Here is a 21811-nt window from a genome sequence, read left to right as displayed (position 1 = left end):
TTGCTTCTTATTTACTGTTCTGATTTTTGAGTTTTTTAATACTGGTAGCCAGATTTTGTTCATTTTCATGGTTTTCTCCTTTCTGTTGAAGTTGTCCACATGCTTGTGGATTTCAATGGCTTCTCAGCATGATAGTTGTTGGAGTGGTCAAGCATTTCTGTGTTCTCAAATAATATCCTGTGTCCAGGTTGGTTCATCAAGTGCTCTGCCATGGCTGATTTCTCTGGTTGGATTAGTTTGCAGTGCATTTTAATTTCTTTGACTCGTGTTTGTGCGCTGCGTTTGGTGGTCCCTATGTATACTTGTCCACAGCTGCATGGTATCCGGTAGACTCCTGCAGAGGAGTGTCTACACGATGACACCCGTATCCACAGACGATATGTTTCTGGACATACTGTGGGGAAATTAAACAACAGGTTGAATCCTATTGAATCCTTCTGGTGGAAGATGATCGTGGATTCATGCTGGAGGATCTAGCAGATGCCTTTCTAGTATTTCTAGTTCGGAGTGTTATGTGGTTTCCAGGCTCTATGGCCATGTTCTCACAGCATTTTTTCCGGACGTTTCGCCTGCATCGGAGACCTCAGTGGTGCAGTGGGTTAAACCCTTGTGCCGGCAGGACTGATGACTTGAAGGTTGGGTTGCTGGCCTGAAGGTTGCCGGTTTGAATCCAACCCGGGGAGAGCGCGGATGAGCTCCCTCTATTATTTTATTTTATTTATTTACAGCACTTTCACCCCACCTTTCTCACCCGAGGTGACTCAAGGCAGTCTACAATAAATAGGCAAAAATTCAATGCCGGCAAACAATGGACTAAACAACAGTTCATATAAAACACGTAACATTACAGAATAAAAACACATTATACAAAATTTAAAACATATCCAAGTTAAAATCTATTCGTCCAAAATCCTCATACGTAAATCTTAGTCCAGACCATGTGAAATCAATGTTCTCATTCATTAAATGCTTGTGTGCACAACCATGTCTATCAGCTCCAGCTCTATGCCGGGACATGAGAGAAGCCTCCCACAAGGATGGTAAAAACATCAAAACATCTGGGCGTCCACTGGGCAACGTCCTTGCAGACGGGCAATTCTCTCACACCAGAAGCAGCTTGCAGCTTCTCAAGTCGCTCCTGACATGAAAAAAAAAGCCTGCATCGATCACTGGCATCTTCAGAGATGCTAACTACACAACACTCCAGTGATTCCGGCTGTGAAAGCCTTCGGCAACACATTGAATATTTCTAGGTTCCCTATAGTCAGCAGTCAACTTCTTGCAAAAACAGACCATTGGACCATGGTGGAAGACCCAGGGTCCTTCCAGACAGGCCCTCTATCCCAAGTTTTCTGTTTATCCAAGATTATCTGGTAGTGGGGACTCATATAATCCCATTTAGAACAGAAAACCTGGGATCAGATCCTGGGATATAGGGCCTGTCTGGAAGGGCCCCTAGAAAATGCTGAGCGAGAACAGATGTTTTTTCAGATGCAGGTAAGTGAAATTGCAAGTACCAGTCCCATGAATACGGGAGTATCCTGTATGTTGGTGTCATGGAAGTCTTTATGAATGCAGTAGATAAGTCTGCAGTGGAGACAGGGCTGACAAAGGCAGAGTGTTGAGGTTTTGTGATTAATAGCTGTCCTTTTCGAACTTAGATGGTAACTGGGAGATTGGGACGGGGTATAAACTGAGCTTTCCAACATTACAGTATATTGTTAAGAGCTATTCTTGTTACAATGTAGTTTGTGGACCTGTTGAGTTTTCAGTTGGCAATTAAGAGCTATTCGCTCTATAAAAGCTGCTCCTTGATAAAGAAAAAGGAGCCAGAACAGATTTGTTGATCCAACACAGTTGGCTTCACATTTGGATTCTCCTTCCCTTCCCTCCTCTTCTCTCATGGGGACACACGCCCTTGTTTACGTTTTCTCTCTTTGCATGCTGTTGCTTGCTTGCAGCTTTGATATCATTATTTGTAAGATTTTTGTTTCTAAAAAAACCAACCCATTCTTTTTAAAATACTCTTGGCCAATTGGGAAACACCTTGGCAGTGTTGCATCGTTGCACAACCCATCCAAGTATTGTTCTAATGCTTAACATGTTTTCTCCTGTCATAGTGGTTTGAATTTTGGGCTAGGAGTTTAGGACACCAGGGCTTCCTGGCCTCGGTTTGATACAAGAATATTTAATTGAACTTTTCTTGCTTCTTTGTGGAACTGTTGTAATTCTGTATATTGTTGTACGGCATTGGAGAGCTTCGGTTCAACCATTTCAAAGCAGTGATGGCATGATTGTCAGCATAGATGAAACTCTCTGTCCCTTCTGATAGTGGCTGATCATTTGTGTAAATGTTAAACATAGATGGAGCAAGCACACTCCCCCGAGGCAGGCCATTCTTCTCTTTTTGGCATTTGCTTCTCTGGCCCTGGAATTCAACAAAAAAGCTCCTGTTCTGTAGCAGATTTCCTATGAAGCGGGTGAGGTGGGCACCAGAAGCGACTTGCAGGGAACTGGTAAAACCACATCTGAAGAGAGTGCTGTGAAATCATGGGGTTGCCATAAGTCGGCAGGTGACTAGAAGGCACACACAGGCTCACAAGCATCCTTCCTTCCTCCCTAAAATGTTTTGCTGACCTAACCTTGCAGAGAAAGGCCAGGTCATTCTTGGCGGGTGGATGTAGGAACAGAGAGGGGAAGCTCTCTCCCATCTGCCAGGGGTTTGTGATGGAGGTGTTTATTTTCACAGGCCTACAAATGCTTTCTTTCTTTCTGGGCAGCCTCAGAGGTTTGTTGGGAGCCAGGGGATCTGGTTGGAGGCATCAAAGGCGGAAAGTGCGAGCTGGGAGTGGATCAGAGGAGTCAGAAGAAGTGCCTCTTTATGGCCAAGCGCTAGGCCTTGTTTGCAGAAGGAAGCGGGGAGGAAGGGAGCAGAGCGGTCCTTTAATGTGTGGTTTTTAATTGCAAGATGAAGGAGGAAGGGAATGATTTCCAGGGCAAAAAAACAGGCCGATTAGCAAAGGAAGTCATGGGGCACCAGGGAAGAATGGCGGCCTTGTGTGTTTATGTGCCTTGACATACCAAGGAGTTGCATTTGCACATAACTTTCCATGCAAGACTGAAGCATTTCAAACCAAATCCCATGCTAACTTGCACATTAAGCATTCACTCTGTACTTGCTACAGATCTTGAAGAGAGTGATTTATTCTTGTTTTTCCCCTTGCTTCTCTCCTGATCTGCATTGAAGGCTGGCTGGGAGTGTATTCTGTCCTCCCCACGTCTTCCTCTCTCCTCCCCAGCCCCCCAAAAGCAAAGGGCAGTCAGCATAAAAGAGATGTTCCATCCATGAATTTTCATGATCCGGCGGGCTGCATTAATTGATCTCCAGCGTCAAACTATCTCGTTCCCTTTTACGGCCGCTCTCGTCCCTTTTGTATCCTAACAAGAAATCACAACACAACGTATAAAGTGTGATTCTCCCCCAACACAAACCGCTTTTCCTTGCGAACTTGGCACATGCGTTTCCCAACGTGTTGACAGCTTCTTTTGAGAATCCCCCTGCCACCAGCTCCCCCTTTCATTGCCTTCTGTGGGCCTTGCTTCTCATCTTTTCAAGGGAAAATGATCTCTACTTAGTGGAGAAGAGGGGTTTTTTGGCTGTGCAGAAATCCTCAAACCCAGAGTGTGCTGTCTATTGGCAGATCGTCCCTCATGTGTAAATTATTCCATAACCTCACGCTGAAATGTCAGCACTTCCCCAGCCAAGTATGTAAAGAGACAAGGAGGACAGGGCAAGTGGTTTTCAATGGGAGATGAGCGACAGATGCAGCAATGGCCAGCGGATAGCTGTGTCTTCCGAGGTTGGTTTACAGCAGTTGTTCCCAACCTTGTTTTGACCAGAAATCAACCGGTGGTGCAGCAGGTTCAACTGCTGAGTGGCTGAACTTATTGACCGAAAAGTCAGCGGTTCAAATCTGGGGAGCGGGGTGAACTCCTGCTGTTAGCCCCAGCTTCTGCCAACCTCACATGCAAATATGAGTAGATCAAGAGGTACTGCTCCGGTGGGAAAGTAACAGCACTCCATGCAGTCATGCTGGGCACATAATCTTGGAAGTGTCTACGGACAACACGGGTTCTTCGGCTTAGAAATGGAGGTGAGCATCCACCCCCATAGTCTCATACGACTAGGTTTAATGTCAGGGGAAAACCCTTACTTTTACTATTATCATTTGTTCAGGAAAGTCTGTTATTACCTCCAATTGCATGCAAAGTCCTGGGATGCATCCCTGGCCGACACAGGGATTGTACTGAAATAGTAAGCAATGGTTTGTTGTGATACCATGGAAGACTTGCCAGACAAACAAAAAAATACTGCCATTCTTCTACAGACTTCAGTTATAAGTGACCTTATGTGTGCGTGGAATTGAACTGAGTAGTTTCACAATATGTGTATTCACTTAGGGCAGTGGTTCCCAACCTTGTTTTGACCAGGGACCACTCTCCAACATTAGTACCAAAAGGATTACAAATCAGTTTTTGTTCAACGTCTGATTCGGTTTGGTTATTTGGGGTGCTGATTCAGAAAACTGCATTGGATAGACCACAGCAGCTCTAGTTTATGTCACATGACTAATGCCATCTGCTCGCCCACAGAAAACCATATTTCATAATCTAGACCTGATGTGCTCTATCCAATGCAATTTTCTGACTCAAATTTTTTTTCAAACATCCCGCAAGTAAACTTTTATTTAGCCATTTTATGACACCATTGCATTCAATGAGATTTTAGTATCCACAGGGATAGATACACAAAAACACACAAGTCACGTGAGTTGCAGAATCTGGATGGCCTGGATTTTGTTTTTGAATATTTTTGCATTTATTTGCTAGCTTTGTCCCCTGCCTTCCCGGAACAGATGCTCAAGGCTTCTTCCCGTATAATATATGTGAAACAGGGTTTAATGTACACACATAGCGCTGATTCGTATGCAGGTCCGGCTCTGGTTTATTTATTTCTCTTTGGCATTTGTCTATGCAGGATCCGAGTTGATCAGGGACTTGGCCTTGGATGCATGGCTGGAGGAGAAGGATTAATGGGGCAAACAGCTGGAAGAAAGAGCTGTTCCCCTTTTCCCAGTTCTGGGAAATCCATCAATTCAAGCAGTCCCTGCTGGCTTAGGTTGAAAGTAATCCAAGTGCAGGCAGACAGCTGTGAAGCTGGGATTGAGACAGTGCCGGTCAGGAAGGGCAGGTGTGTGGCATCCCTTTGTGTTAAGAGAGATTTTCAGGGCAAAGGACTTGAGAATAATCAGGGATGGATCTGTAGGGGGGGAATGCGGACATCGCTCTACCAATAATAATTAATTTCTCCCGTTAAGTTTTCCTTCAGGTCCCAAATTTCTAGCATTCCAAAGAATGAGACATGGAAAATAGTTCCTACCAAGACTCATCTGGTTGCTGTGTCCGCACTTTACTTTCCCCTTTTCTTTCTGTATTTATAATTCTCAACTCATTTTAAAGTTACTCCAATACTAGAATCTGAGGACTGAAATTTCATAGACGGATAGGTTGCACACCGTTGTTTTCTTCCTCCCATGGCTTATATTATTTTTAGCCTAGGTCCATTCTGAACCCATGTGAAAAATCACCAGACTTCGGCAACTCAAAACTTTATCGCGCCAGGCAGTTACAGCGCAATTACAGCAGGATAAAGTCACCTTTGGGTTTATCACACGGTACCATGTCTGTCCTGTAATTGCATTGTGCTTGAGTCATTAATGGATCATTGTCAGGACCTTGATGGAGGAAGAGGATGACGGGGAAGAGGGTCTTCTCCCAGCAGTCGAATCAGGGGCAAATGTAGAACAGCCACCTGATCAGCCTGACACTTTCAAGCTCATGGCTGTTGAGCAGAAGAGGCCCTCTCAAGTCTTGAAGGAATCAGAGGCAGGGCAGGATGAGTGTTGCAGCCCAACCATCTGCGTGACACCTTTTCACCCAAAATGAAGAGCTAATTAGCCCAAATATAGGTAAAGGTAAAGTTTTCCCCTGACATTAAGTCCAGTCGTGTGTGCCTCTGGGAGTTGGTGCTCATAAATGTATTAATAATAAAGGTTTTCCCCTGACGTTAAGTCCAGTCATGACCGACTCTGGGGGTTGGTGCTCTTCTCCATTTCTAAGCCGAAGAGCCGGCGTTGTCCATAGACACCTCCAAGGTCATGTGGCCAGCATGACTGCATGGAGCGTAGTTACCTTCCCGCCGGAGCGGTACCTATTGATCTACTCACATTGGCATGTTTTCGAACTGCTAGGTTGGCAGAAGCTGGGACAACAGCGAGCGCTCATTCTGCTCCCGGGATTTGAACCTGGGACCCTTTGGTCCGCAAGTTCAGCAGCACAGCGCTTTAACTCACTGTGCCACCAGGGGCCCAAATATAGCTCAGCCTAAAAGCATTCAATCCACCGATTTAAAGTTTATTAAAGAAATGATTGTTCTTTAGAAAAAAGCTATTTCAAAAATACATTCCAAGGTAAAAGGTACAAAAGTCATTCCAAAATATATTCTACAGTCAATAGTAAAATGTGTTCTTCCCATACATCAAGGGAACTACTGACTGCATAGGGAAGCGGATGAAGAAACACAACCTACAAACTATTTACAGACCCACTAAGGAAATCCAACAAATGCTGCGATCAGCAAAGGACAAGAGGGATCCTCTCACCTCTGCAGGAGTCTACTGTATGCCATGCAGCTGTAGACAAGTCTACATAAGGACCCCCAAACGCAGCAGCATTGCCAAGTCACAGATCAAGAAACATGAAAGGCACTGCAGACTAATCCAACCAGAGAAGTCAGCCATAGCAGAGCACTTGATGAGCTCGCCTGGACATAGCATTCTATTTGAGAGCACAGGCATCCTGGACCACTCCAACAACCCCTATGTCAGACTACACAGAGAAGCCATTGAAATTCACAAGCATTTGGACAATTTCGAGAGAAAGGAGGAAACCATGAAAATGAACAAAATCTGGCGACCAGTATTAAGAAACTCTAAAATCAGGACAGTTAATAAAGAGGTCAAGGTAAAGGTTTCCCCTGATGTTAAGTCCAGTCGTGACCGACTCTGGGGGTTGGTGCTCATCTCCATTTCTAAGCCGAAGAGCCGGCATTGTCCATAAACACCTCCAAGGTCATGTGGCCGGCATGACTGCATGGAGCGCCGTTACCTTCCCGCCGGAGCGGTACCTATTGATCTACTCACATTTGCATGTTTTCGAACTGCTAAGTTGACAGGAGCTGAGGCTAACAGCGGGCGCTCATTCCGCTCCCGGGATTTGAACCTGGGACCTTTTGCTCTGCAAGTTCAGCAGTTCAGCGCTTTAACACACTGTGCCACCAGGGGTTAGGTGCCATATATACTCATGTATACATTGACCTAACATATAAATAGAGAGCACATTTTGAGACCAAAATTATGGATTTTGACATGGCCTGTGGATACATCGAGGTCATTCCGTGGAAAAGGAGTGCCACCCCACCAAAGCATTCAAATAAGACAGAGGCGGCAGCATGGCAATGAGATTTGAGGGTTCAGCAGCTCAGCGCTTTAACACACTGTGCCACCAGGGGCCTGTGTTAATAAAGAACAACACTAAAAAAAACAGGAATTCCAGGCATGAAACAATCAGGGCCAGCTAACACCTCTTAACAAAGGATTCCCCTAGGCTGTGTGAAAGACTGATCATAGGAATGTGCATCACCACAACCCCAGCATAGCAGAATTGCAGCAAGATGGGAAAATGATCATCCCAAGAGTGTATATTTCTCTTTGTTTAAACAACAGGATTACCACAAAACTAGAGGCTGGTGTGATCAAGTCCATTGTGACTATGGTCGGAGGAGAAAAGACTGGTCCACAGCCTAGGTGGTATGAGGCTTTGCTCCTTCTCCACCCACTCCTTCCATTTTCCATGCGTGACAGTAATGGCTCCTTAACATACTCTGCAGGGGCATGACTTAGAAAGGCAAGGAAGAGAGGTCCCATTAGCCAGTCGTTGTCATTAGAGTTTCTAAGATCCAGATAGCTCCATTGGGTTCCTTTTAATGGCCTCAAATTTGCATACAAAACAAACGCAGGGAAACCGAGAAACCGAGGGAGAGAAGGCACCCTGATTGCTTTTTAACACTCCTGAGTTTATTATGTGGCGTTGTTGATGCATTCAGAAGCCGAAGCTGGAATCTTATTATTATTAAAGTACATGAGAACGAGAGGTTTTTGTGGCTTCCTGTGCCGAAAGAGTGACCTGCATTTCGAATAAAAACCCCTTCATCCAACCACCGGCAGTTTTATCCGAAAGGCCCGATAGATTAAACGTCTCATGTTTCATCTCCTTGTGACCAGGCTACACATTTGCTTGTGTTCCTGCTTTCCTCTCAACTAACTCCGAAAAAGGAGGTCAGCAAAAAAGGGAATAGGAAGGCCAGCCACAATAGATCCGTCTTATTTAAGAGGGAGAATTGCTTCCTGCATTCGGTTTTGTTGTCCGAAGTTTTCAATACATTGGATCTCCATCTGTGTTTTCCAGAATAGTTAATGTATCGGTGCTTAATGAAAAAGGACAAATAAACAATTCTCTCAGATTTAGGAAGCTGCAGCAAAAAGCTGCCTGGGGTCTCAAAACCTCCAGACAAACACCTTGAGCAAAACCAAGATCCAAGCATTGATTCAATTGCTAAGTGCACCTAATACATCAGCACTATATTATAATTAGTAGATAAGGTTACTTGGAATATGCGTACTTGGCACATAGACATGTCAAATAATGATCCTTTATTTCATTATTTCTACTTCATTAGCTAGGTAACCCCATCTCTGGTGGTGTGCATTTTACTTCGGTAATGAGCAGAAGCATACAAAAGTTCAGAAAAATTCCCTCTGTGTGTGTGCGTGTCTTCAAGTTAGCTGTCAACTTATGGCAACCCCATGAATTTCGTGGTGTTTTCATAGGCAAGGAACACTCAGAGGTGACTGAGATGGGTTGCTGTGAGTATTCTGGGCTGTATGGCTGGATTCCAGAAGCATTATCTCCTGACACTTTGCCCACATCTATGGCAGGCATCCTCAGAGGTTGTGAGGTCTGTTGGAAACTAGGCAAGTGGGGTTTATAAGTGGGGCCGGGCTGTGGCGCAGGCTAGTTAGCAGCCAGCTGCAATAAATCACTCTGACCAAGAGGTCATGAGTTCGAGGTCAGCCCGTGTCGGGGTGAGCACCCGACAATTAAAAATAAAAAATAGCCCCTGCTCGTTGTTGACCTAAGCAACCCGAAAGATAGTTGCATCTATCAAGTAGGAAATTTAGGTACCACTTATATGTGGGGAGGCTAATTTACGACACCATAAAAATCACCCAGCCACGGTTGGAATGAGGAAGTTGTCATCGCAGTGGATGATGAAGCAGCTGCTCCCCCTGTGGCCAGAATCAAGCATACCCTCAGGAAGCTGGAAGCTGGAGAAGCTTTAAATTGCCTCTGTGTCTGTCTCTGTCTCTCTTCTATGTTATATGGCATGGAATGTTTGCCTTATATGTGTGCAATGTGATCCGCCCTGAGTCCCCTTCGGGGTGAGAAGGGCAGAATATAAATACTGTAAATAAATAAATAAATAAATACAAGGTAAAGGTAAAGGTTTCCCCTGACGTTAAGTCCAGTCATGTCTGACTCTAGGGATTGGTGCTCTTCTCCATTTCTAAGCCGAAGAGCCGGCGTTGTCCATAGACACCTCCAAGGTCATGTGGCCAGCATGACTGCATGGAGCGCCCTTACCTTCCTGCCGGAGTGGTACCTATTGATCTACTCACATTTGCATGTTTTCAAACTGCTAGGTTGGCAGAAGCTGGAGCAACAGCGGGCACTCACTCCGCTCCCAGGATTTGAACCTGGGACCTTTCGGTCTGCAAGTTCAGCGGCTCAGTGCTTTAACACACTTCGCCACCGGGGCTCCTATAAATATAAATAAATATATCTGTGGAATAATGTCCAGGATGGTAGAAAGAATTCTTGTCTGTTGGAGGCAAGGGTGAATGTTGCAATCGTCATAATCGGAAACGACTTGAAGGCACACAACAACAACAACTTCCATGGTTTTGAACAACATATTTCTGTGCTCGTCTTCCCAAACTCCATAAATGCTTGCAAAAACAGCCCTCCTAGCTGTTCTAAAACTTGTCAGAGTGCATCTTTCGAAAACCTACCCAGAACTGACTCACAGAAGCTGCCTCCCTCCTCCTTCCCCCTCGGGATTCTGTTCTGTCGGTTACTCAGCCGCTCTGTTTAAAGACATTTGCATCGTCTCCTTTTTCTTTTTCTTTTCCCGGCCTCTCTTTGTTCCCTTTCCTTCTCCGCTGCCCGCTCTTGCCCCTGCCTTTGGTGCCAATTCCCAGTCCAGATAACACAGAGGTTCTCATTGGCGCTAATGAGGCTTCCCTTGGCACCAGGGCTTTGAGGACTGGGCCCAATAGTCTCATCAGTTGGAAAGCCCTACAAGACGGTCCCAGATCTATCCGGAGGGACTTGCTGCAAATCAAACTCCCATGAAGCAAAGCAGACCCAGGAGAGAGTTGTAAGAGGGCCTTGCAGAGAGGCACATAATTAGGATCACAGCACAAATAATGAAATCGCAGTTCCCTTTGGGGACTTTGCTTTCAGGGACAAGTTTCTAGCCTTCTTGACTGCACAAAAAAGAGATAAACTTGCTCTTCGAGAGGCAAATCAACCACTACAATTTGATATTCCAGATGTCCTTGCAATGTAATATCTTGGCTCAAGATGACTACACTTGGAAGTTGCTTATTCTTTCGTTCCGTTGTCTCATCAAGCCAGGCACCGGCAGAAGTTCAATTGCTTGCCATGTTGTGCGTTTTGGGGGGGAAGGTACACAAAGTCAGCATATCCCACAAACAAGTAAGACTTCATAGTGCAAACATGAACTTTCCACTGTAAACTTCAAGGGTATGTTTCTGTTTCCATTTCCAGTCTGATGTCACTCGTCCTAGGTTGAAATTAGTGGGACGTGGGTTTAACTTTGCGGCAATTACAAATATTATAAAGACAGCAAACACTGTAAAGAATTACGAAGATCAAAGCCAGAGAATGATGCAAGGGATAAAGTGGGAGTGAGGAAGAGACCCTTGTACTGACGCCAGCTCTGTAAAAAGACCCTTTCATCCTACACAGGGATAGCACCATGAGTCCAGTTTAATGGCCATGGCTTTGTCCTGAGAAATCCTAAGATTTGCAGCCCAGGGAGGGATGTTTGCAGTGATTTGCCAGATTTTTCGCCTAACAACAAGACCTGGGTATCCATAAGAGGAGTTCATTTGTTTCCTGCTCCATCTCAGTCAATCCTGAATCCTGTTTTATTCATAGCAAGAAATAGGATTGTCTCTCTCAGGCCTGACCTTGAATCTTTTTCTAATCCCCAACCAAAGGAGGAGCACTCTCGAAAATGTTAGATGTCTATGTATTTCTCCTTTCTTTGTGCATCTGACTTAGGCATCTGGCCTTTTGGTCCTGAGACAGGAGCAGAGAGCCCTTCTGAGGTTGTTGGACTCCACCTCCCAGTAGTTGCAGCCATATATCGAATGAGAAGGAATGCTGGGCTTCTCTCTTTTGGATTCCTCTGCATTCCTCTTTCGGATCAGAGGTTACTCTCTCCACGCTGGCACAGCAAATACTCGGAGCAGAAAGATCACAGGAGCTGGTGCAGAAAGCTGTCATGTTTATTCATCCAGATGAGACAATTTCACGGCCCAGACATAGCGTTTTGCTGGCTCTTGCCTGGCGTTTTCACCAACCGATTGAATCCCAAACACATTTAGAAGCTGCACCGTAGCTCCATATGCTCTCGCAAGATGCACTTTTTACAGGCGAGGTGTAAAAGGTTCATGCACTGCTTAAGGCCCCATTTGATCCCTAGTTGATGGAACATGTTTGAATGCCTCCCCTTTTTAAAAAAGGATTCTCCCTCCCCAATATTTTTGATTATTTTTGAATGTTGGATAAGCGAATATGTTGGATAATAAGGAGGCATTAAGGAAAAGCCTATTAAACATCAAATTAGGTTATGATTTTACAAATGAAGCACCAAAACATCATGTTAGACAACAAATTTGGCAGAAAAAGTAGTTCAATACGCAGTAATGCTATGTAGTAATCACTGTATTTATGAATTTAGCACCAAAATATCACGATATATTGAAAACATTGACTCCAAAAATGTGTCAGATAATCCAGAACATTGGATAAGCGAGTGTTGGATAAGTGAGACTCTACTGTACCTATAGCAGGCATCCTCAGAGGTTGTGAAGTCTGTTGGCAACTAGGCAAGTGAAACTAGGCATCCTCACAACCTCTGAGGATGCCTGCCATATATGTGGGCGAAATGTCAGGAGAGAATGCTATCAGAGGGGCAATGTAAAATCAGCATGGATTGGGAACAGTTGCCAATGTTCGGCCATGGGTATCTACGCTGTAGAAGTAATGCTGGTTGGCACAATTTTCACTGCCATGACTCAGTGCTATGAAATCCTGGGATTTCTAGTTCTACAAGCCTCCTCTGAATGCCAGCCCAGTCAAATGAACGAAAAGAGAAATATTATGACTGAAGATGGTGAGAAGGACTGTTGTTACTCAGCAGTTTGCAAGATGGAAACTTGGAGAAGTGTCAGGAAGGCTTAATTAGGTTTACTCTGCAATAAAAGCCTCATTTAAAAACCTTGTAAAACCTTAATTACATTATCCCTTCTTTTTCCAAGCCTTGCTGTCAATACAAGTGCCCTCTTTTTTCACTGTACGGTAAGCAAAGCAAGGAAGGTCCTTACCCCAAGGAGTTTACAATCTTAATTTTCGACAACCGCTTGGGGAGTGGAGATGGAGAGGCAGAAAACAAAGAGGGGAAGAGCGGTGAGCCCATTTAGGAAGAGAGGATCTAGCACTGCATCTAACACTGCCATGTAAGGACTTCAGTTCGGCTTCCTGGGAGGTGTAGTTTTGCAAAGTCATTTGCTTTCTCTGCCAAACAGTGCTGGGTCTTTACCAAACTACAACTCCCAGACATTGAGCCATGGCAGTTAAAGTTGGATGCGTATGCTCTAGCATCCTGGCTATGAATTGCATCCGTAGTCAATGAAAACAATTAACCTATTAACGGAGACATGTCCCTTCATTAATAGATATTGATGTCCTCCGCTTCTATGCTTCTGGAGGAGCTAATAGTGGCTTAAAGACTGCTGATTTCTGCTTTCAGCTCATGAAAAAGTGCAGCCCTTAGAGGACCATAAACAAAATAGAAAACAGTCTCTGTGCCTCTGAACAGCGCATTTCCGCCTGTGCCACTGTTTACGACTTTCTCCAAATATGACCTTTTTTTCACAATGGCCGAAATGATTCAAGATCATGCCCCCATAAAATGCACATGCATTTTCTTCCCTGTCCGGGAGCGGGTTTTCAAGAGGGATGAGAACTATTTCTGCAGATTTTTGGGGCGTTTCAGTCTGAACTAGGGCAGGAAAGGTACACAAGAGGAAAGAATAAGGAGGACGGAAGAAATGGAACTTTAGCAGTTCTCAAAAACATAGATGGTATTGCACCAATAGGACTTTTTGTGCATCTTTGGGGCCCGTTAAAGCTTTTATTTTTGTGCACCTTAATTGACATTGGGTGTATCTAAGCCATAGAATGAATGTGATTCAACTCCACTTTAATTTCTCTGGCTCAATGCTATAGAATCCTAGGAGTTGTAGCTTGGTGGATCTTACAAAGCTATTTCTTGATTTAAGGTGTTGGCTTGCGGATATCCGAACAGAGGATGGGCCAGAGATGTCAATGCCCTGGTCCTTTCATTACAGGCTGCTACTTCCCGACGGATGTGCCATACCGGCTAAACAGTATAATTTCTCCAGTAGAGTGGAGCGTAGACATCCTATGATAATGTGGCATGTCTCATTAAGAGCCACGTCCACTGTTTTAACGTGGTGAGATGTATTTCACACTGGGTATGCGTATTCAGCAGCAGAGTAGCAAAGCGCAAGGGCAGATGTCTCATTGTATCTGGTTGCAATCCCCAGGTTGTGCCAGTCAGCTTTTGTATGATATTATTTCTAGCACCCACTTTTTGCTTGATATTCAAGCAGTGCTTATAAGTCAGAGCACGGTCCGGAGTAGCCCCCAGGAATGTTGTTGTGCTGTAATGCTCCAGTGGGATTCCTTCCCAGATAATCCTCAGAGCTCGAGATTATTATCTGTTCTTAAAATGAAAAGCACACATCTGTGTTTTAGATGGATTAGGAATCAGCTGCAATAGGCAGTAAGAGCACCTAAAGCTTCAGAGAGCTTCTGTTCAACCATTTCAAAGCTCTCTGCTTGAGCAGTGATGGCACAATCATCAGCATAGATGAAACTTTCATCTTGTGGCAGTGGCTGGTCATTTGTGGAAATGTTAATCTTTGATGGAGCAAGGACGCACCCCTGAGCAGGCCGTTCTTCTGTTTTCGCCATTAATTAGTAATTCATTAATTCATTTATTTTGTTTTATAAAGAAAGTTTTTGTTCAACGTCCCTTATGCGGAACTCCAAAATCCCCCAGAATCCAAAATTGTCCACATGGGTGGCTCGGAGAGTGACACTTTAATTGTCTGGTGGTTCAGTGTACACACATTTTGTTTCCTGCACAAGTTAAAGAGAACATTGTATAACATTACCTTCAGGCTATGAGTATGAGGAGTTTATGAGACATCAGTTAATTTCGTGTTTAGACTTGGGTCCCATCTCCAAAATCATCTCCGAAACAAATCTGAAATGCAAAACAGTTCTCGTCCCAAATCTTTTCAGCCTGCTTGTATTCCCTTTTCTAACAAGTCCTACTTTTACACAATCAAGAATTAAAATAGCCCTTTTTGGAACAATAGCATGTCCTACAAAAGCAGCCACTGGAAAGAGTCATCTTAAAAGGGAATACTTAGCAAAGGAATGATCTTAGCAGGCCCTTCCTCCTGCTGCTGCCAGATTTCCCTTTCTGATGGCAACTTGGGAGTAAATAACCCAGCGGGGGCTCCAGGACTCTTTGTGTGCACCGGTCCAGATGTTTGCAAGGCAATTCGGTTGCAGCCGAGCAGATGTTCATCTTTTCCGTTTGGAGCAGTGAGCCAATGCTTTTAAGCATCACTTGGCGCTTCATGGGGGCAAGGAGGGGAACGGAGAGGCAATTTGGCAACAGGATGAAACCCGACACACGAGCAAAAAGGAGCTGCCAGGAGAGGCGTGCGGGTTCACAATTAGCCTTGGGAATGTGGACAGGGAGTGACTTCCAAATGGGGATCTAAAACCAAACGGGAGCTTTCATAGAATCCTAGTGTGTGAAGAGACCCCCAAAGGTCATCCAGTCCAACCCCCCTTCTGCTCTATAGGAAGACACAATCCAATCCCTCCAGATAGATGGCCCTCCAACCTCTGCTTAAAAACCTCAAGAGAAAGAGATGCCACCAGACTCCAAGGCAGCAGCATCTTCCACTGTGGACCACATCTTACTGTCGTGAAGTTCTTCCTAATGGCTACCTTCTGGCTAACAATATTAAAAAACTCAAAAATCAGAACAGTAAATAAGAAGCAACACTCTGAAAACAGAGGAGTTCCAGACATGAATCAACCAGGGGCAGCTAATGACTCTGAACAAAGGATGCCCCAGGCAGGAAGAAGCCAGGCGATGAAGCTATTCAATGCTAATTAAGGTGATTAACTACAACATTCACACTGGCCTCCAACTGACAAGAGTTCTTCTCTCACCCTGGACTTTCCACAGATATATATAAACCTTCCTTGCTTAGTTTCTCCATACCTCTCAACTTCTGAGGATGCCTGCCATAGATGTGGGCGAAACGTCAGGAGAGAATACTTCTGGAACATGGCCATACAGCCCAGAAAACATACAACAACCCTGTGATCCCGGCCATGAAAGCCTTCGACAACACGTTCTTCCTAATGTTTAGGTAGGATCTCTTTTCCTGCCATTTGAATCCATTGCTCCATTGAGTCCCAGTCTCTGGAGCACCAGAAAACAAGCTGCACGTCTTCTCCTCAATGGGACCTCCTTTGCAATATTTAAAAATGGCTCTCACATTCCCTTTCAGCCTTCTCTTCTTCAACCTAAACATATACAGTTTCCTCATCTGCTCCTTATAGGCATTCATAGTTCCCAGATCTTTGGCTCTTTTGGTTGTGTTTCCCTGGATATATTTTTGTCCATTCAGAACTGGACACAGATTTGTTCTGGATGAGGAGGTCTGACCAAAGCAGAAGAGAGCAGAACAATGACTTCCTTTGGTCAGAAGACCTGTTCCTCTTTCGCTTCCTCCTGTTTGTCAGAACAACAACAAGAGGCACAAGAGGCAAAAACCAATGGACTTCTTGGAATGCTTGAAGCCTCCAGTGTGGTTTTGGTAGTGCTGTTATTTACAAAAGAATACTGTCAATGTCGAATAGCTGGAACGTGAGGATAATGTTTAGGACTGTGCAGAGGACAATATTTTCTAGAGTCGATGTATTATAAGTCTGTTTCTGCATAATTTTATTTACTGTATATACTCGCGTATGGGGCCTCTGGTGGCACAGTGTGTTAAAGCGCTGAGCTGCCTGCCGTTAGCTCCAGCTTCTGCCAACCTAGCAGTTAGAAAACATGCCAATGTGAGTAGATCAATAGGTACCGCTCCGGTGGGAAGGTAACAGCGCTCCATGCAGTCATGCTGGCCTCATGACCTTGAAGATGTCTATGGACAACGCTGGCTCTTCGGCTTAGAAATGGAGATGAGCACCAACCCCCAGAGTCGGTCATGACTGGACTTAACGTCAGGGGAAAACCTTTACCTTTACTACACGAGTATAAGCCTAGTTTTTCAGCCCTTTTTTTAAGACTGAAAAATCCCCCCTCGGCTTATACTTGGGTGAGGGTCCTGGCTGGCTTATATTTGGGTCAGCTTATACTCAAGAATATATGGTACATTTATTATTTTTCTCTATTATTATTGGTATTATTACATTTATTATTTTTCTCTATTATTGTTGCTACTATTACATTTATTTTACTCTATTTTATTATTATTATTATTATTAATACATTTATTATTTATTATTTCGCTCTGATATTATTATTATATTTATTATTTTACTCTATTACTACATGTATTATTTTCCTGTATTTATTATTGTTGTTGTTATTATTATTATTATTATTATTACATTTATTATTTCACTCTGATATTATTATATTTATTATTTTACTCTATTTATTACTACATGTATAATTTTCCTGTATTTATTATTATTATTATTATTATTATTATTATTTGTATTATTTTACTCTATTATTATGAAAAGGATACATAAGCACATTTACATTGAAGAAGATAAGAATAATGATTTAATAAGAATTAGACAGTCTTATCTTAAATTTGAGCTTTATGTAAATATTCAAAAACATTTAACCTACTGATGCCTCAATTAATGTAATTTTATTGGTACAGTAGAGTCTCACTTATCTAAGCTAAACGGGACAGCAGAAGCTTGGATAAGCGAATATCTTGGATAATAAGGAGGGATTAAGGAAAAGCCTATTAAACATCAAATTAGGTTATGATTTTAGAAATTAAGCACCAAAATTTCGTGTTATACAACAAATTTTACAGAAAAAGTAGTTCAATATGCAGTAATGTTATGTTGTAATTACTGTATTTACGGATTTAGCACCAAAATATCACGATATATTGAAAACATTGACTACAAAAATGGCTTGGATAATCCAGAAACCTGGATAAGTGAGGCTTGGATAAGTGAGACTCTACTGTATCTGTTTTTATTTCTGAAATTTACCGCTCTCGGCTTATACTAGAGTCAATGTTTTCCCAGTTTTTGTGGTAAAATTAGGTGCCTCAGCTTATATTCGGGTTGGCTTATACTTGAGTATATACGGTACTTACTTTATGCCTCATATTTCCCCTATAACGGGATCCAATACATACACACAAAGCATAAGATCAAGGCACAGCAACACACCCTGTTCCATTTGAATATGCAAACTTGTTTAGTTATGTTTTACCAGTTTCTGGATGCTTGTTGTCTCATTGGGGATTCATTTATGGAGAGACGTATGTTTTTTCCTGGAGGTAGGAAAACAGTTGCAGGGAATGGGGGAGACAGGGTTTAGGGAGAAGAAATATTAGGAAAGGAAGTCCAGTACTTTAGAAGTCCAGCTGCCTCTGCTCTTGAAGTTCTTTGGCTCCCACTTGCCACTTCCAAGCTTGATCCTGAGTTTAGAAGCATATTTCAGAAGAAATTGGGGATGGACCCCACTTCAGCCTAAAGGAAATGGGGGGCCCTCTTTGTTCTCAGGCTCCGGCCAAGGAAGCCCTGCATTCTGTGCCCCATTTTGGGGGGAAAATACAATCTGTGTAGGGCTCTAAACAGGAACAGCTTGTTGGTGCTTCCAGGGTTTTTTTTTTGGAAGGCGTCGTGTCCCACAGAAACCACAATCTCTGATACACGCTGCCTTCCGCCATTCGACTCCAAACCCCTTTCTGTTTAGCGTGGCTTTTATAATTGGTCCCTGCTGCTTTTTAGGGAACAGCCTTTATGCTTTGTTCTTAATCCTATCAGCAGACAAAAGCCAGAAAAGAGACAGCCACCAACCCGGGATATACTCACAGTACAGTCATCATTGCACCTTTGCCTTTGGCAACAAAGCTTTGCTAGTTTTTCTACTGTTTTAAAATTTTGCCAGAGTTGTTTGGCCAGACATGACAGGCAGGGGAAAAAAACTCTGTGTATGTGTGTGTGTGTGTAAAATGTATAATTGGGTGAATTAAAACCATGTATGTAATCTTCCAGGAAAAAAGCAAGACGTCTGTTATTTTTTTTTCCTACTAGCTTGGATACCTAGCGTTGCCCGGGTTATTTGAAAAAGTCATTTTTTTAATTGTACATTTATTTATTCATTTATTTCCAGCATTTATACCCCGCCCTTCTCACCCGGGGGGACTCAGGGCTGCTTACAACAGTTGGCAACATTTAATGCCAAGAACATAATAATAAAACAAAAACAATCCATATCATCAATTAAAACTATAAAAATACATCATTAAAATACATTATAACAATTAAAACATATGTAAATTAGATCCATTTGTCTAAAAACCTCATGCTTCAGCCTTCAATCAGACCATGTCGACGTTGTATTACTCATTAAAAGCTTGTGCACAAGGCCATGTTTTCACATAATGTTTTTACATAATGCTTAAGGTTAAGGGGCCCCTGCTGGCACAGAGTGTTAAAGCGCTGAGCTGCTGAACTTGCGGACCAAAAGGTCCCAGGTTCAAATCCCGGGAGTGGAATGAGCGCCCGCTGTTAGCCCCAGCTTCTGCCAACCTAGCAGTTCAAAAACATGCAAATGTGAGTAGATCAATAGATACTGCTCTGGCGGGAAGGTGACGGCGCTCCATGCAGTCATGCCAGTGGCCACATGACCTTGGAGGTGTCTACGGACAACGGCGGCTCTTAGGCTTAGAAATGGAGATGAGCACCAACCCCCAGAGTCGGTCACGACTGGACTAAACGTCAGGGGAAACTTTTACCTTGACTTTAATGCCTAAGGTTATGGGTGAACTACAACTCACATCATGCCAGGTTAACCCTGAGAAACTCCCATCAGTCCATAAAGTTTGTTATGTTGGGCAAGTTTGCTCTAAATGCATCATGGGTGGGGTTCAGTGTGCTCTCTGGCTGCAGAGTAAACTACAGCTCCCACTATGGTGAGCCAGTCCCCGCAAACCCCTCCAGTAGGTTGAGTGAGTCCTGGGGGTTCTGTGTGTCAAGTTTGGTCCAGGTCCATCATTGGTGGAGGTCACAGTTTCTCTGGTTGTGGGTGAACTACAACTCCCAGAACGGAAGACCAGTTTCCCCCTAACCCCTCCAGTAATCAAATTTTGGCATATCAGGTATGTGTGCCAAGTTTGGTCCATATCCATCGGTGTTTGGGTTCACAGTGCTCTCTGGATGTCGGTGAACTACAACTCCCCCAAATCAAGGTGACTTTCCCCTAAAAGACCTCCAGTGTTTTTGCTAGTCATGGGAGCTCTGTGTGCCAAGCTAGTTCCAGGTCCATTGTTGGTGGAGTTCAGAGTGCTCTTAGATTGCAGGTGAACTATACATCCCAGTTCCTACAACTCCTATAAATCATGGTAATCTCTCCAGTATGTTCAGTTGCTGATCAATTCCTATGTCTGCTGTGCGCCATAGACAAGAATAGGAAAGGGTTATGGGAGAGGCAGTGGGCGGGGTCATGCAAACTGGGATATCTGGAACTCCCTGCCCCGGGAGATTAGGTTAGCACCCACTCTGTCCACTCTGTCCATCTGTGGTGGCTCCATGACTTTCAGAGGGTTTTCATCAGCAAGGAATCCTCAGAGGCAGTGTTGCCAGTTCATTCCTTTGAAACATCCACTACAGGAACTAGTATTTTAATTGGTGGCCTCCCATGCAAGTTTTAACTAGGGCTGACTCTGCTTTGCTTCCAAGGCCAGACAGAATCAAGTGCCTTTAGAGTATACAGTTCTTTTAAGAGCAGCTGCTTGGCTCCAATCCCGCCTGCTCCTTCCCCAAACCAGCGATGCATGTGTTCCTATTTTATAGATGGAAAATGGATTCTGAAAGAGAATGATGCGTCGCTCAGAAGCTGTCTGCAACTCAAGCCAGCCTTGTGTGCTTTGGGCAACGATGTATGGCCAGAAACTTGAACTTAATATAGGAAAGGAAAGGCAGGTGCGTCTTATTTATATCGGTATTTCTTTTAAACTAACAATTCTAGCACTTTGATAGCCTTTATCTGCTATAGCTACATCCTATGGATATCTGGATCCCTTGTTGTCCGAATATGATGGCCTTCCAAGTGTAGTGTTGTGAAGATGCCACCATCAAAGACTCAGAGAGGAGACCTTTTTATTATTATTATTTTTCTTTCTTCTTCTTATTCACTTTAGATGGTAACATAACTTGGTTTATAATATATGCGACAGAGGCTTAAATGTTGGAAGAACAATAACAAGTTTATTCAGGCACAGAGCTTAGTGGTTACAATGTTGTTTCTCACTTAGAGGCACTTTTATTAACAGTTACAATACTAGAATGAGGTAAGACAAACTCCCTAAAGTGTCATTTTTTTTACTTAAAGTAGTTAGAACTTCTTCCTCTGCTACTTTTAAACAGCAGTCCCCCTGTGATATACGATCACAGATTCTCTGTTCCTTACCAGGACACAGGCTACATTAAATAAGTCACCAAACTTATTTTAAACCGACTCAAACATGAACAATTGAGTCTCCTTGATCCCCTCAACATAGGATCAATCTTCCCTGTGCCTCATCAGAGCACAGACTGAATCCCTTTTTTAAACTCTGCACTTCTTCAACAAAATGGCAGTGGGCTCCGCCCACTTCTCCATGGCAACCAGCCTCTGAGTGCTGAGATACAATAACTGTAATAATTACCCTTTTAAAACACAAACACACAATTAAACATAACATCTGTAAACCAAAAATTCATACTTCATTACAAGTGTCTTGGTGGTGGATATATAGGTGACTCTATTCTTGACCGGCATGTTCTTCGGTCAGGGTTGGCTTGACATGCCTTCCTCTTGGCATGTTTCTCCCTTTCCCCCTTCATTCGTACCTCTTCAAATTCCTCAGCACTGCTGGTCACAGCTGACCTCTAG

General features: G+C 43.6%; 1 protein-coding gene across 1 annotated transcript in view; it reads left to right on the top strand.

Annotated features, from left to right (window-relative positions):
• The window catches only part of fam178b (family with sequence similarity 178 member B), a 159970-nt gene that overhangs the window by 108765 nt on the left and 29394 nt on the right, over positions 1-21811 (top strand). The window lies entirely within an intron of this gene.

The sequence above is a fragment of the Anolis carolinensis genome, unplaced genomic scaffold (genome assembly GCF_035594765.1).
Source record: "Anolis carolinensis isolate JA03-04 unplaced genomic scaffold, rAnoCar3.1.pri scaffold_8, whole genome shotgun sequence".
NCBI classification, from domain to species: Eukaryota; Metazoa; Chordata; class Lepidosauria; order Squamata; family Dactyloidae; genus Anolis; species Anolis carolinensis.
The sequence above is the reverse complement of the archived record's forward strand: the minus strand, read 5'-3'. Positions and strand labels throughout refer to the sequence as shown.